Genomic DNA, 14414 nt, shown 5'->3' with positions numbered 1-14414 from the left:
TAATTAGTATAAAAAAAAGAAAACTTTAACTATTCTAAAGAACTCAAGAAATTAGATATCAAGAAAGAAAATAAATCAATTAGAATGGAGTATAGATCTAAACTGATAATTTTCAACAAAGGAATTTTCAACAGAATTTTTAATTTGAGATGAACGGAGAAGAAGCACATAAAAAATAGTCAACATCCTTAGGCATCAGGAAAATGCAAATCAAATGACTCTGAGATTCCATCTTACATCCATCAGAATGACTAAAATAAAAAACTCAAGTCATCCTCTGGAGTCTAACTTCTTGAGTTCTTTGTTTAGCCCTCTATCAGATGTAGGATTGGTAAAGACAACTAATTAACCCTATTAAAAATGGGTTACAGAGCTAAACAAAGGATTTTCAATTGAGGAATACTGAATGACTGAGAAACACCTAAAGAAATGTTCAACATCCTTAGTCAACAGAGAAATGAAACTCAAAACAACCCTGAGATTCCACCTCACACCAGTAAGAATGGCTAGGATAAAAAAACTCAGGTGACATCAGATGCTGGTGATGATGTGGAGAAAGAGCAACACTCCTCCATTGTTGGTGGAATTGCAAGCTGGTACAATCACTCCGGAAGTCAATTTGGTAGTTCCTCAGAAAATCGGACATAGTACTACCTGAGGACCCACATATACCACTCCTGGGCATATACCCAGAAGATGCTCCAACATGTAATAAGGACACATGCTCCACTATGTTCATAGTAGCCTTATTTATAGTAGCCAGAAGCTGGAAAGAACCCAGATGTCCTTCAACAGAGGAATGGATATAGAAATGTGGTACATTTACACAATGGAGTACTACTCAGCTATTAAAAATGATGAATTCATGAAATTCTTAGGCAAATGGATAGAACTAGAAAATATCATCTTGAGTGAGATAACCCCACTGCAAAAGAACACACATGGTATGCACTCATTGATAAATTGATAGTAGCCCAAAAGCTCCAAATAACGAGGATATAATTCACAGACCACATGAAGCTCAATAAGAAGGAAGACCAAAGTGTGGGTGCTTCAGTCCTCCTTAGAAGGAAATACTCACAGGAACAAATATGAAGTTAAAGTATAGAACAGAGACTGAAGGAAAGGCCACCCAGAGACTGCCCCACCTGGGGATTCACCCCATACACAGTTACCAAACCCAGAAACTATTGTGGATGCCAAGTACATGCTGAAAAGAACCTGATATGGCTGTCTCCTGAGAGACCCTGCCACAGAGCCTTACAAATATAGAGGCAGATGCTTGCCGCAAGCATTGGATTGAGTACAGGGTCCCCAAAAGAGGAGTTAGATAAAGGACTGAAGGAGTTGAAGGGGCTTGCAACCCCAAGGGAAGAACAAGAATATCAAACAACTAGACCTCCCAGAACTCCCAAGGACTAAGCCATCAACAAATGAGTTCACATGGCTCCAGCCGCACATGTAGCAGAGGATGGCCTTGTCATGCATCAATGGGAGGAGAGGTCTTTGGTCCTATGAAGGCTCGATAGACGCCCCAGTGTAGGGGAATTGCGGGTGGGGAGGTGGGAATGGGTGGGTGGGTGGAGGAATACCCTCATAGAAGGAGGAGGAGGGAGGATTTGATAGAATATTTCTGGAAGGGAGGGAAATAGGGAAAGGAGACAACATTTGAAATGTAAGTAAAAAAAATATCCAAGAAAAAAAGAAAAAAAAGATTATAATTAAAAAAAAAAAAAGCTCAAGTGATAGCACATGCTGGCAAGGATGTGGAGCAAGGGGAACACTCCTCCATTGTTGGTGGAAGTACAAACTTGTACAACCATTTTGGAAATAAATCTGGTGATTTCTCAGAAAATTAGAAATAATTCTACACCAAGACTCACCTATACCATTCCTGGGCACAACTCAAAAGATGTCCCACTATACCACAAATACACTTGCTCAACTATCTTCATAGCAACTTTATTCATAGTAGCTAGAAACTGGAAGCAACCTAGATGTCTCTCAACTGAAGAATAGAAAAAGAAAATGTGGTACATTGACACAATGGAATACTATTCAGCAATTAAAAAAAGATACCTTGAAATTCGCAGTCTGAAAATTTTGATGTGACTTTAACATTTTTAGCTTCCTCCAACATTTATAAACACATAAGTATTCAAAGTCTTAATGTTCTATTAAATAATATCAATCCTAGGGTACTTAACAGATGGCAGTTCTTGACAATACAGTCAGTACAAGGCATGTTAGTGCATGCTTACAATCAATGACCCAGGAGGATGAGTCTGGAAAAGAGTGATTTCTAGGTCAACCCAAGGTACATATGTCAACCATTGCAAGAAAAGAAAATGTGCATTTTATACATTTATCCTAACATGTCTTGGTAGACTTGAATGGTATTCAAAGATTTACTAAGTGGCAAAAACTCAGTACCTAAGGAAAAAATATAAGTATGAAAAAAAAAAGCACACATCAGCTCCATATTAAGAAAGTGTTAGTGTGTGTTAGGTTTCCTCAACAACAGCTGTTATAGTTGATGAATCATTTAATACTTCCTATTTATATAAGCAAATTGTCAACCTTCATCTTTGAAGGGAAGTGCCTTGGCCAAGGTTATGCAGATAGCAAATATGGCTGTGGTCTCAAATTAATGTTTTTCTTCCCAGCACCAACACTTTCCCTAGCAACTTACCTCTTCACTTCCTTTTCATTTCTGTATGGTGAAGAATGACTCTATGTACTTTCTTTGTTAAGAATTACCTTAATAAGCATTTTATTGTTAGTAACTTGGGCGCATTTAAAAAAAATTACTGATTTTATAAAACAGCAAATTGACTCCATAACATCGAGACCCTATGATAAATTCATTATCCTAGACTTGATTTGGCTGATAGAGGGCTTGCTGAACCTGAGGTTGATAATTCTCCTTTAGGAGCTTCATTGGATCCAGACCTGTGCATATTGGTTCTGGAAAAAATGACTCCAGTATGGGCACCAGCGTGGGCTAAGAGGCTAAGAACCTTAGGGGAAGGTCCCACTCGGACCGTCTCTGACTTCCCCGAGAAACAAACCTGGTTTGCAAGGAGGTTGTTATGTGTTCTTTAACCTTATCCTAAGGAGTTTTTAAGGCTCTGCCTCCCCTCCCCAAAAGATAACAAGAGCCATGACTGTGGGACATAATGGTAATGTGAGCCATGGGAGGAATCAGGTCAATGCTCTCCATGCTGGCTAACTCCCACTCATCCAAGGATGAGGCAACTATATGATCACCTCTGTTCCTTAAGGCCTCAATTAAAAATAATAAAGAGGGAGGAGATGCCAGGAACCATGGCCTTAACCATGGCCTGGTGGAGAATTACTAGCTTACACATACAGCCCTGAGAGAACTTGTAGCCTAACAGTAAGAATATTTGTGGGTGTGGAGGACACTGTGACCCTTGGTTCCGGGAACTGAAGATTGCCACCTGACCTCCCTTGCCCTGGGCTCTTCCCCTGTCCCTTGAAGCTTTCTCCTGTTTGTGCTTATATTGCCATCCCTGAAGAAAAGTTTTGGGAGCTTGATCAGACAGAAAGAAAAAGAAAAAAGAAAAGAATTACCAAAGATGGATCCTTATAATTATTTTCTTGAAAAGGATCAGTAATATTTCTAAAATGTATCATTGTTGCCAAATAAATGTACTATTTAAGAAAAAGTGAATCTCTCAAAATATGCTAACTTCTATTAGTATGTTTGTTCTTAAATTTTATTATAACAAAATGTCATTAAAATATATACTTTAATAAGTAGAAATTTTACTGCATTTCATTGATGCTGCAGAAGAAAGACTTTTCTTTATATAATAAAAAGTATCACAGAAAAAGTGAAACACACACACACACACACACACACACACACACACACACACACACACTATTAAAAGCCCTGAAAAGGCACAACCTTAAAAAGAATCCTGTAACAAAAAGAGGAAAGGATCCAATTCTGTAACTCAGGGAGTATATGAAACATCTTTCTTTTCCTCTCTACTTCCTGTGTTGTTACCACTGCCAATCATGGCATATCAATCATTTAGATAAACTATAGTAGACAACTACCAAAATTAGAGATGAGAAAGGCAAAGGCTGCCATATATTCCTATGGCCATTTCTTCACTCATTCCCAGACATACAGTCTCCTTATCTTTTGAAGCTGCTAAACAAGTCCCCATTCACAGAGGTATTTCAATGGAAACCACTTTTACTTGGAATGGCAGGTTCAGCTCAGGTGGCAACTTTCTCAATAACATCCATGTTCCAACTCTCCGCAATTGTATAATAAAATTCCTGTAGGTTTCTCTAGTTTTCTTATTTGAGGTAATATTTCAAAGGATAAAGTTAAGGGTGAACCATTTAAGGACATATAATTTGGTACTATGGATCATATTCACAATATTGTGTCATCACTACCACCACTGTGTTATTCCAGAACTTTCTCTTCTCAAATGGAGACCCCAACATATTAAGAGGTCAGTCTCCATTTCTTTCCCACTATCCATTAAGAAGTACAAGTCTCTTATGATTCTTTAGACATGACTGGTTTTGAATATATTGTATCAGTGTAATCATACAATTTGTTATATTTCATTGTGACCTCTCACCTAGTGTCTTACACTAAGGTACATACATCTTGTGGTATGTATTAATATTTCATTCAGATTTCATGGTATACATTTGAGGTGTTCCTACTTCTTGGATATTATGAATAATGCCTTTATGCATCAAAAAGTTCTGTATGAACACTTACTGTCAATTTCCTTGTACAAGCGGGGTAAATTATTAGATCATATAATAGTTTTGCATTTAATTTCGTGGAACTTTCATTTTTCACTATTTTATGTATCATATAATTTTCTTACTGTCTATTGTTTCATTTTTGCCTTATTGTTTATTCTCCTTCTAAAATATTCCTACAAGGACAAGGACATAGTTTGTTCTTTTCTTTAATGGATCTTCAAGTTCTAAGCAGTGCCTAGCACATGGGAGCGGTCAAGGACTGTTTATGACTCACAATAAAAAAGAGAAAGAATGCAGGAGACACTTTGTGGAGAGAAAATAGAGGACAAGGAATGATTGACTATTTCCAAATATCTGACAAAAGGATTTCCTGCACTTAGAAGCCTCCATGGTGTGCAATCCCACCACAAAGCATTGCAATAGATAAAGCCACCCACAGTGATTCCAGAGAGGATCTGGCTATAACTCTGAATGCATGCCATGACCAAGTACAGATCTGGACAATAATGGTAAGACTAGAGACATTCCTTTTCCTCAAAGGCCAGATCTGTAGTCAGGAATGAGAAGGTAAGGAAATAAAAGAGTTCATCCTGCACTGGATATGGGTTTGCATAGGATGGCATTTTCTTTCAAATTAGATGTGCTTCTCTGGAGACTTCTCTGGAGATAGCAGGAGTAGCACTGAAATTCATTCATGACAGTAATGTAACCAAGAGCCAAAACCTGGGAGTGAATGTTAGTGTCCATCAGTGTGGGGATGACTTGGTTATTGGTACATTATAATTGCAAGGGATTTTATTTAATTGTTCAGAGGCCTTATAGTAAAATTATTGTAACATATAGTTAATTGAAAAAGTTACTTCCCATAGCTTAATATGATGTGAGGCTATTTATGTAAGTAAGTATGGGTATAAGCAAAACACTATCACATAGTTTTGTTAGGAACTTAAACACAAATGGAAGGAGGAGAGAGAGAGGAAGAGAGAGAGAGGAAGAGAGAGAGAGGAAGAGAGAGAGAGAAAGAGAGAGAGAGAGAGAGAGAGAGAGAGAGAGAGAGAGAGGAGAGAGAGGGGTGGAAAGAGAGACAGATACAGAGACACAGACAGAGAGACAGAGACAGAGAGATAGACAGAGACAAAGATGTTTATCTGGAAGACATTGAATTAAGAGCATTTTTTTATCTATAAAATCAAAAAAGACAAAATCTTTAGGCAGATATAAAAAGAAAAGGATTAGTTGATACTGTTTGGCTTCCTATTGGGTTGCTATCCCCTTCCACTCTGGGAAGGAAACAATATTTGGAATGTAAATAAATAAAATAATTTAAGAAAGAAAAGGAATCTCAGGCTTAGTAGAAGTGTTTGTATTTATAAATAGTGTCTTTCCATGTTGTTTGTGGAATCCAACCAGGTTCAAAGATATGAAATAATCATTTCTTTTCTGGAAATTGGGGAAGATGATCACAGTGAAACATTTAGTCTTCATACAGTACAAAGCAGTTGCTTTTGAGCTCAACTTTGCTAGAATTTCACACCATCTCACCCTGGCATTTGCTGTTGTCCTTAGGATTCTTGTTTGTAGAAAGACTTTTGCTACTGTCAGATTGATATTTCCATAAAATCTTTCTGATAATAAAAGTAGTAAACAGTAATCATGGAGAAAAAAGGCCTTGTTTTCTTATCTCATTTTGTGGTAAGCCTTGTTTTGCCATCTCCATGACCCTCATTTATAAAACAAGAATAGTGAGGTCTGCCTTGTGACTTCTCCTGACAAGATTAGTAACATGACGCTTTGAGAAGTAACAATGTGCTACATCTTAGAATCAAAGGATGCATGCTGCCTAACGTGTTCATACAACACATCAAATTAAAAATATGGAATATCTCAGATGAAAGCCACCTATAGTCAACTTCTGCAATAAAAACAGAAATGCTAGGATGGTGTTTGTGCATGTATGAGATCCAGTGTTATGATTTACTCATGTTTTATATCTTTTTTTCCAAGAAGTTGAATAAACAATTTTATGACTAGGCTATTGACCATTGAATTCATCCATATGAATTCTTGAAGTCTATATTGAGAATAATATTGACCACAGTTAAGATCTCGCATGTTCTTTGAAGTCCTCCAATGTGGATATATATATATAGATTGGTGATTCTTGATAACACTGTACTGTAGACATGACACATGTCAGTTCCTTCTGAAGATGCCAAAGTATTTCCTCACACATAGCATCCTCTGTAGTAGCCACTGCAGCCACTTACTGTGACAGAATATAACTGTTGGAACTATTTTTGAATTAATGATAAATATCTTGAAGCAACAAAATTAAACGTAATCACTTCACATTGACTTTCAGAGCTTACTACATTAAAAAGTAGGTATTATTAACTAAATTTACAAAGTAGATATGAAACCACTTCTTTGAGATAGAAGACCAGGTCAAAAGAATATTTTGCAGAATTGGGGAATAATTAATTAGACATAAAGACACACATGTAAAATCTTACTTCTCAGTAATAGTGGCTTATATATTTCATCTTCTGAGTAGCTCAACAATTATTCAAAAGTTTACATTTTTTTTCATACAAATTAAATAAATGTGCACAACTCCAGTTAAATGTATTACAGAAATAAAATGTTCTCACACAAGTTTTTACTAAGCTAAACATAATTTACAGAACTTGAGTCACAAAGTTGGGGTATGTTTATATCATTGTAGCAAGTAATTTAAGAATATCACCACCCGCCCGGGCAGCGGTGGCGCACACCTTTAATCCAGCACTTAGGAAGCAGAGGCAGGTGGATTTCTAAGTTAGAGGCCAGCCTGGTCTACAGAGTGAGTTCCAGGACAGCCAGGGCTATACAGAGAAACAGTGTCTTGAAAAATCAAAAAAAAAAAAAAAAAAAAAAAAAAAAAAAAAAGAAAAGAAAAGAATATCACGACCCACTTGAAATTGTTTAGCTGTAGTAGTACATGTGTCACAACTAAAGACAATATCATCAATTAAAGTTGTACTTATTTAAAACATGCCTCCTTGTTTCTGATCACCATGAGATTCACTTCTTTGCACTTTCATACTATTAAACAAATCATTATTACAGGAATTCTTAAGCAGACCAAGATTAAGACATTTAAACTCAATGGATTCATTTTGAGACATACTACTGGGAAATATGTGCCTTAAGACATAAAATGTCACCCTTCTTACATTTTTGAGGAGTCCAATTTGTCAATCCTCTCTCTACATTCTTGTCAAACTTCTCTATTTGTGATGTGACTACCTCAAATTGATTTTTCAAGTCAAGTCAATACCTTGGCAGCTATTTCAAGTATATCCTTGTCAATGGGGAGAAGGGATACCTAAATGCCTATAACCAGACAAGTACTGTGAAATATTTTTTTCAGAAATTTTCCATGTTGGATAAAATAAGAATCACTGTAAATTATATAACAGAAGCATATCTTATGAAATCTCTAATTAATTATGTAAGTATTCCAGTGCCAGACTAAGAATCCCCCAAAGGTACTAGTCTTATGACATATAAATTTTATGAAATCCTATGACTATCTCAAGGGATATGAGTAACCATGATCTAATTTTGAATGGACTGAACTGCCTCAGCAGAGCACCTTGCCGATGCTATTGAAAACCATCCAGTTATCACTCAGTATAAGACACAGGGTGCTCCTGATCCATTCTACCTATTTCAAACAAAACTAACATTCATCCTCCTGCCTCATCTGCTACCATTGACCCGACTCTATGGTAGAATCTCCATGAGATATCTGACATGTTTTGTAATTATTTGTACTTATTACTGTCCTTTGCTGGAAGGCTGTCTCCTATGTGTTTTCTGGCTTGATTCTTCATGTTAAGGTTTCTGTTTAAAAACTGTTTCCATTTGCCCTTTCTTACAAGAAACTCAGCTCTTGGACAGAATTATTTCATTGTCAACTCCACAAAAAGGAAGAAAATGAGCCCTTATTCAATGTATAACCCTATTCATTAACTATACATATTTTATATTTTACATGTTTATTTTGTTAAATATCAACACATTCTACACATGGTTATAGAAGGCATGTTTTTATCATGGTTTATTCAATAATGTTCACGTAATAACTACAAAAGAGATTATGAATACTTACTGTGTATAAAAATGAAAATATGTCTTTAAGTGAGATAATTGAATATATACTGAATTTATGATTAGAATCATTTAAAAGTAGTAGCTGATATTTCTTTTAGAGCATAGTTCTAAACCAGAAGAAAACTCTCAAAGGAGGAACATTAACAATGCGTCCTTTTTAAGGTCCTTTCAATTTCCTCGAAAAAGGGTGGGCTTCTTCAATGTCATAAGGATAGTAAATTTTAGATTCTAAAGAAATATTCATAATGCCATGCCTTGAAAGAATTTAGAAAAGAAGCTAATGTTTAAATGTAATCTCTCCTTGTTATGAAATGATATATCTAAATCATCAGAACTCCTATTGATAAAAATGGGTTCTGCATTTCCAAGTCATAGTAATGCATCTTATAGCAAAATTGACAACTATTAGAATAGGATAAGCTAAGGATAGATGTGAGTGTGATTGAATTTCTGAAACCATTTTTTTTATTATCTGTATATATTGTATTAGAATATCAGCAAGGAGATAGATAATGCTTACTAATGCCAAGAAAATATAGCTCAGTGTACAGGTGAATGGATAATCAGCACCATCACTACCACTACAATCTGAAATTATGTATGATATTGAAAAAGAAGGCTATAACAGCACATACTTAAGGAAATAGTGGTAGGCCCTTCACAAAGTCTTCAAAAAGTGACATAGAACAAGTTTCTCTGTAAGGAGGCATATGCTAAGTGATATGAAAGGGACATAGTACCTGCTTCACTTTAAATAATAGTAGTACCTAAGCTCAGTTTGATGGAGTGCTACAATTTAAAGTTATTAATTGGGACAAATGGCTTGAACTCAATAAAAGGGATATATTGGATAAAAGGAAAAGTAGAACAATATTGTCTTCATTAACATAAAATCTTCCAGGTTTTCTAATATACTTCCCAAAGAGAATGGGGAAAATGCCTCAGTTTTCACCAAATTTGTATAGTTTTATAACAGCACTGGATATGCATGAATTTCAGAATACATTTCCTTGAAAATTCATTATATGAAACATTTATGCCATGAATAAATTAGAGACTCTGAAATACAGTGCAATAAAATTTTTGCTGCTAGAAGAAATTTTATGAGTAAAATAATGTGAAAATTAGTAGCATCAAATATGATTCTTCTTAACCTAGACTAGTCCTACACACATCGTCTTAACCTAGACTAGTCCTACACACATCGTCTTAACCTAGACTAGTCCTACACACAATTATTTTGATATGGTCTGTCATACATAATAATATAGCTTTTCAAATAATTCTACCAAAAGGGGTTCTAACAATTCTTATCAGAATTTCAAAATCCATGATGAATCACAGAGTAAGGAAAATACTAGTTTATCTATTGTTGTAGAAAATGGTTTTCCCAGAGCTCAATTGGATTGAATAATTTGTTCTGTCTTAAAAAATTATGTATGATATGTTCTGGCAGGAAAATAAAACCATTATACATACTGAAAACATCTTCATCTCTGTTTACTCAATCGTACAAGACTATGATGTCTAAACTCAGCAAATGAACCATTTCAATGATAATATTTGACTTTAGTTGACACATTCAAACACATCATAATGTTGGTAATTTCATCAGGTGCAATTCATTATAGAAACAAGATATTTCTAAACAATTGAACAACATATTAAAATGACAGTCAGTATGTGGAGTATTAAAATGAGTATAGCCATTATTTTGAAGACAGATCATGATTATGGGCCATCCAGTCAACTGACATGAAGCCAAGGCCCAATCTTATCATGTGGAAATGTTATGATTTTACTTATGCAAATATGTGAGAACTGACTTTAAGGGAAATGACATAAATGTAAAACAAATAAAATAATTGTTTAGATGTAAACAATTACTTATGCAGGAAAGAATAAACCCACTGTGCAAATGATTCATGAGATTAAAAAAAAACACCCCTGTATAATTTTCAAAAAAAATCAAGATGAATTTTAGTTCCTAAAACATAAGATTGCAGTGTTCTGTTTGAAATGATAGAAAAGTTTTGGAGATAGATAAGGATGATGGATTTCAATACTGTATATTTTCTTCCACTGAATTTTAAACTAAACATAGTTAAAATGGTAATATTGGTGAATGACTTTTTGAGGTAGGAAACCATTAATATAGTTTATAAATTCCTAAGGCTTTTATAATTTTATTCAGTAAAATTTTACTGCATATAGCTATCTCCTGAGAGGCTCTGACAGGACCTGACTAACACAGATGTAGAGGCTCACAGCCATCCATCGAACTGAGTACAGGGTCTCCAGTGAAGGAGTTAAAGAAAGGACCAATGGAGCTGAAGGGTTTGCAGCCCCTTAGGACGAACAACATTATGAACTAAGTAGTACCCTCAGAGCTCCCAGGGTCTCAACCACCAACCAAAGACTGCACATGGAGGGGTCTGATTGTTCAGGCAGCATGTGTATAGTAGAGGATTGCAAATTCGATCATCAATAGGAGGAGAGGACCTCGGCCCTGTGAAAGTTCTGTGCCCCAGTGTAGGGGAATGCCAGGGCCAGAAAGTGGGAGAGGGCATGGTGGCAGGCATAGGGAAGGGGGAGGCAACAGGGGTTTATTTTTGTTGTTTTTGTTTGTTTCTTTGTTTTTTGGAGGGGAAACTAGGAATGGAGAAATTTACATGTAAATAAAGAAAATATCTAAAAAAAAAGAAAAAAAATTATAAAAGATTTATAAATTAAATGTTTCCATTTGTCTCATGTAGGAGGTAGAGCACAGACTCAAATGTTATAAATGTTGTTCTCTGAACAGTATTGCCTGTGTGATGGATGGAAATTACAATCAATGAAGGCAGAGAGGTAGAGTTCAGAGAATCATTTTAAAAGATTCATTTTATTGCTCCACAATAAATAATAAAATAAAAGTCTTACTTGTCTCCAATTCTGAGTCATTATTTTATAACACGTTAGATATACAATGAGAATAACTTGATCAAGCTATGCAGAAGTCAAAAGTCTAATTTCTAATTGGAATCTTCCTTTTAACTGATTGAGAGATGCCTCAGTAGTTAAGAGCACTTACTGCTTTTCGAGAGGACCAAGGTTCGATCATCAGCACCACAAAGCAGCTCACAACCATCTATAACTCCAGCTCCAGGGTATCCAATGTGCTCTTTTGAGACATACAGACTATAGGCATGTATGCAGTGAACAGGTATACATGCAGGAAAACACCCATATAAATAAAATCAATTTAAGCTGCTCTTCTGGAGTACTTTAAAAAAAAAGATTCTTAAAAAAGTAAGAAACAAGAAAAAAAATTATTGGGCTTGAATGAATTGTAAGAAAATGATAAATTGAGGAATTTTATATTATTGGGTATATTATCTATGAATATATATTTAGATCACCACTTATGGTCATGATCAGTGATCCTAGAATGGTTATTAATGATTACAATTGAAAGAATCTCTCATTTGACAAACTTGACAATGAATACCTAATTAAATAAATTGCCTATGGCCAATCATGCTTCTTTTAAATTACTGATTTTATTTTATTTTTATGTGTTCTTGTGTTTCCCTGAATGTATTTCTTCGTATTGTTTGTTTCTGATGTCCATGGGAGTCAGAAGAGAGCAGTGCATTTCCTGGAACTGAAGATACAGACGATTATGAGGCAACCATTATGTGGGTGCAAGGAATTGAATCTAAGTCACCTGCCACAGCAACAAGTGCTGTTAACAGCTGAGCCCGCTCTCTAGCACTGGGTTTGTTTATTTTAAACAACAACACACTTTGCCTTTAAAAAATCTGAGTACTGATTACAGAGGGGAGAGAGTAAGGAGGCTGTGTCTGGCTCCCACTCTCACAGCCATTGCAGTAGATTGAGCTCCATAGAGACAGTGCTGGGGCAAGCGAGAACCTGATGGGTGCTGGGAGACTCTGTGCCTCACGGAGGAAAATCAACTAAACATGGGCAAAGGAGATCCTAAGACGCCAAGAGGCAAAATGTCCTCATATGCATTCTTTGTGCAAACTTGCCAGGAGGAGCACAAAAACAAGCACCCGGCTGCTTCTGTCAACTTCTCAGAGTTCTCCAAGAAGTGCTCAGAGAGGTGGAAGACCATGTCTCCTAAAAAAAGGGGGAAATTTGAAGATATGGCAAAGGCTGACAAGGCTCGTTAATGAAAGAGAAATGAAAACCTACATCCCCCCCAAAGGTGAGACCAAAAAGAAGTCCAAGGACCCCAATGCACCCAAGAGGCCTCCTTCGGCCTTTTGCTTGTTCTGTTCTGAGTACCGCCCCAAAATCAAAGGCCAGCATCCTGGCTAATCCATTGGTGATGTTGCAAAGAAACTAGGAGAGATGTAGAACAACACTGCAGCTGATGACAAGCAGTTCTACAAGAAGGCGGCTGCCAAGCTGAAGGAGAAGTACGAGAAGGATATTGCTGCTTACAGAGCTAAAGGAAAACCTGATGCAGTGAAAAAGGGGGTGGTCAAGGCTGAAAAGAGCAAGAAAAAGAAGGAAAAGGAAGATGAGGAGGATGAAGAGAATAAGGAAGAGGAATGAGGAGACGAAGATGATGATGAATAAGTTGGTTCTAGCGCAGTTTTTTTTCTTGTCTATAAAGCATTTAACTAACACCCCTGTACACAACTCACTTCTTTTAAATAAAATAAAATAAAATGTAAGGCTGTGTAAGATTTGTTTTTAAACTGTACAGTGTCTTTTTTTGTATAGTTAACACACTACCGAATGTGTCTTTAGATAACTCTGTCCTAGTGATATTTTCAGTAGCCACTAACCTTGCCTGGTACAGTCTGGAGGTTGTAAATTGGCATGGAAATTTAAAGTAGGTTCTTGTTGGTGCACAGCACAAATTAGTTATATATGGGGACAGTAGTTTGGTTTTTCTTTTGGTTTTATTTTTGGCTTTTGTTTTTTTTTATCCATCTTCAGTTGTCTCTGATGCAGCTTATACGAAGATAATTGTTGTTCTGTTAACTGAATACCACTCTGTAATTGCAACAACAACAAAAAATGCGTCTGTTTTGTTGACATTCTGAATGCTTCTAAGTAAATACAATTTTTTATTAGTAAAAAAAAAATCTAAATATTATAATGCCTATATTATAGACAAGAGAAGTGAAGAAAGATAGACAATGATGATTTCTGAAGTCAGAGAATATGAAATTGTAGAATAAGTGGAGAAATATTTCTCATTCTATCACACCACACTGTGTAAGTTTCTATGTGTTCACATGAATGCATGTGTGTAATTTTAGAATTTTACTAACAAAGATAATGTAAAGGGGAATTGCTTAAGTATAAAACTTTTTTAACATTTATTGACTGAAAAATGTGCTAGACACTATTAATTATATAATTTTATATCATGATACAAGAAAGCTGAAACAATTATTATATATAGGTCCTACATACTATATTGAAAGTTTGCCCCCTGGTTGATATTTACAATAAAGAAGCAA

The 14414-nt window shown here is 35.7% G+C and overlaps 1 protein-coding gene and 1 pseudogene across 1 annotated transcript in view; one reads left to right on the top strand and one right to left on the bottom strand.

Annotated features, from left to right (window-relative positions):
• The window catches only part of Aff2 (AF4/FMR2 family member 2), a 328595-nt gene that overhangs the window by 252979 nt on the left and 61202 nt on the right, over nt 1-14414 (bottom strand). The window lies entirely within an intron of this gene.
• LOC116085684 lies at nt 12894-13494 on the top strand (annotated as a pseudogene).

Source organism: Mastomys coucha, chromosome X (assembly GCF_008632895.1).
Source record: "Mastomys coucha isolate ucsf_1 chromosome X, UCSF_Mcou_1, whole genome shotgun sequence".
In the NCBI taxonomy this organism is placed as follows: domain Eukaryota; kingdom Metazoa; phylum Chordata; class Mammalia; order Rodentia; family Muridae; genus Mastomys; species Mastomys coucha.
Note: the sequence above shows the minus strand (reverse complement) of the source record. Positions and strands in the feature narration are given on the sequence as shown.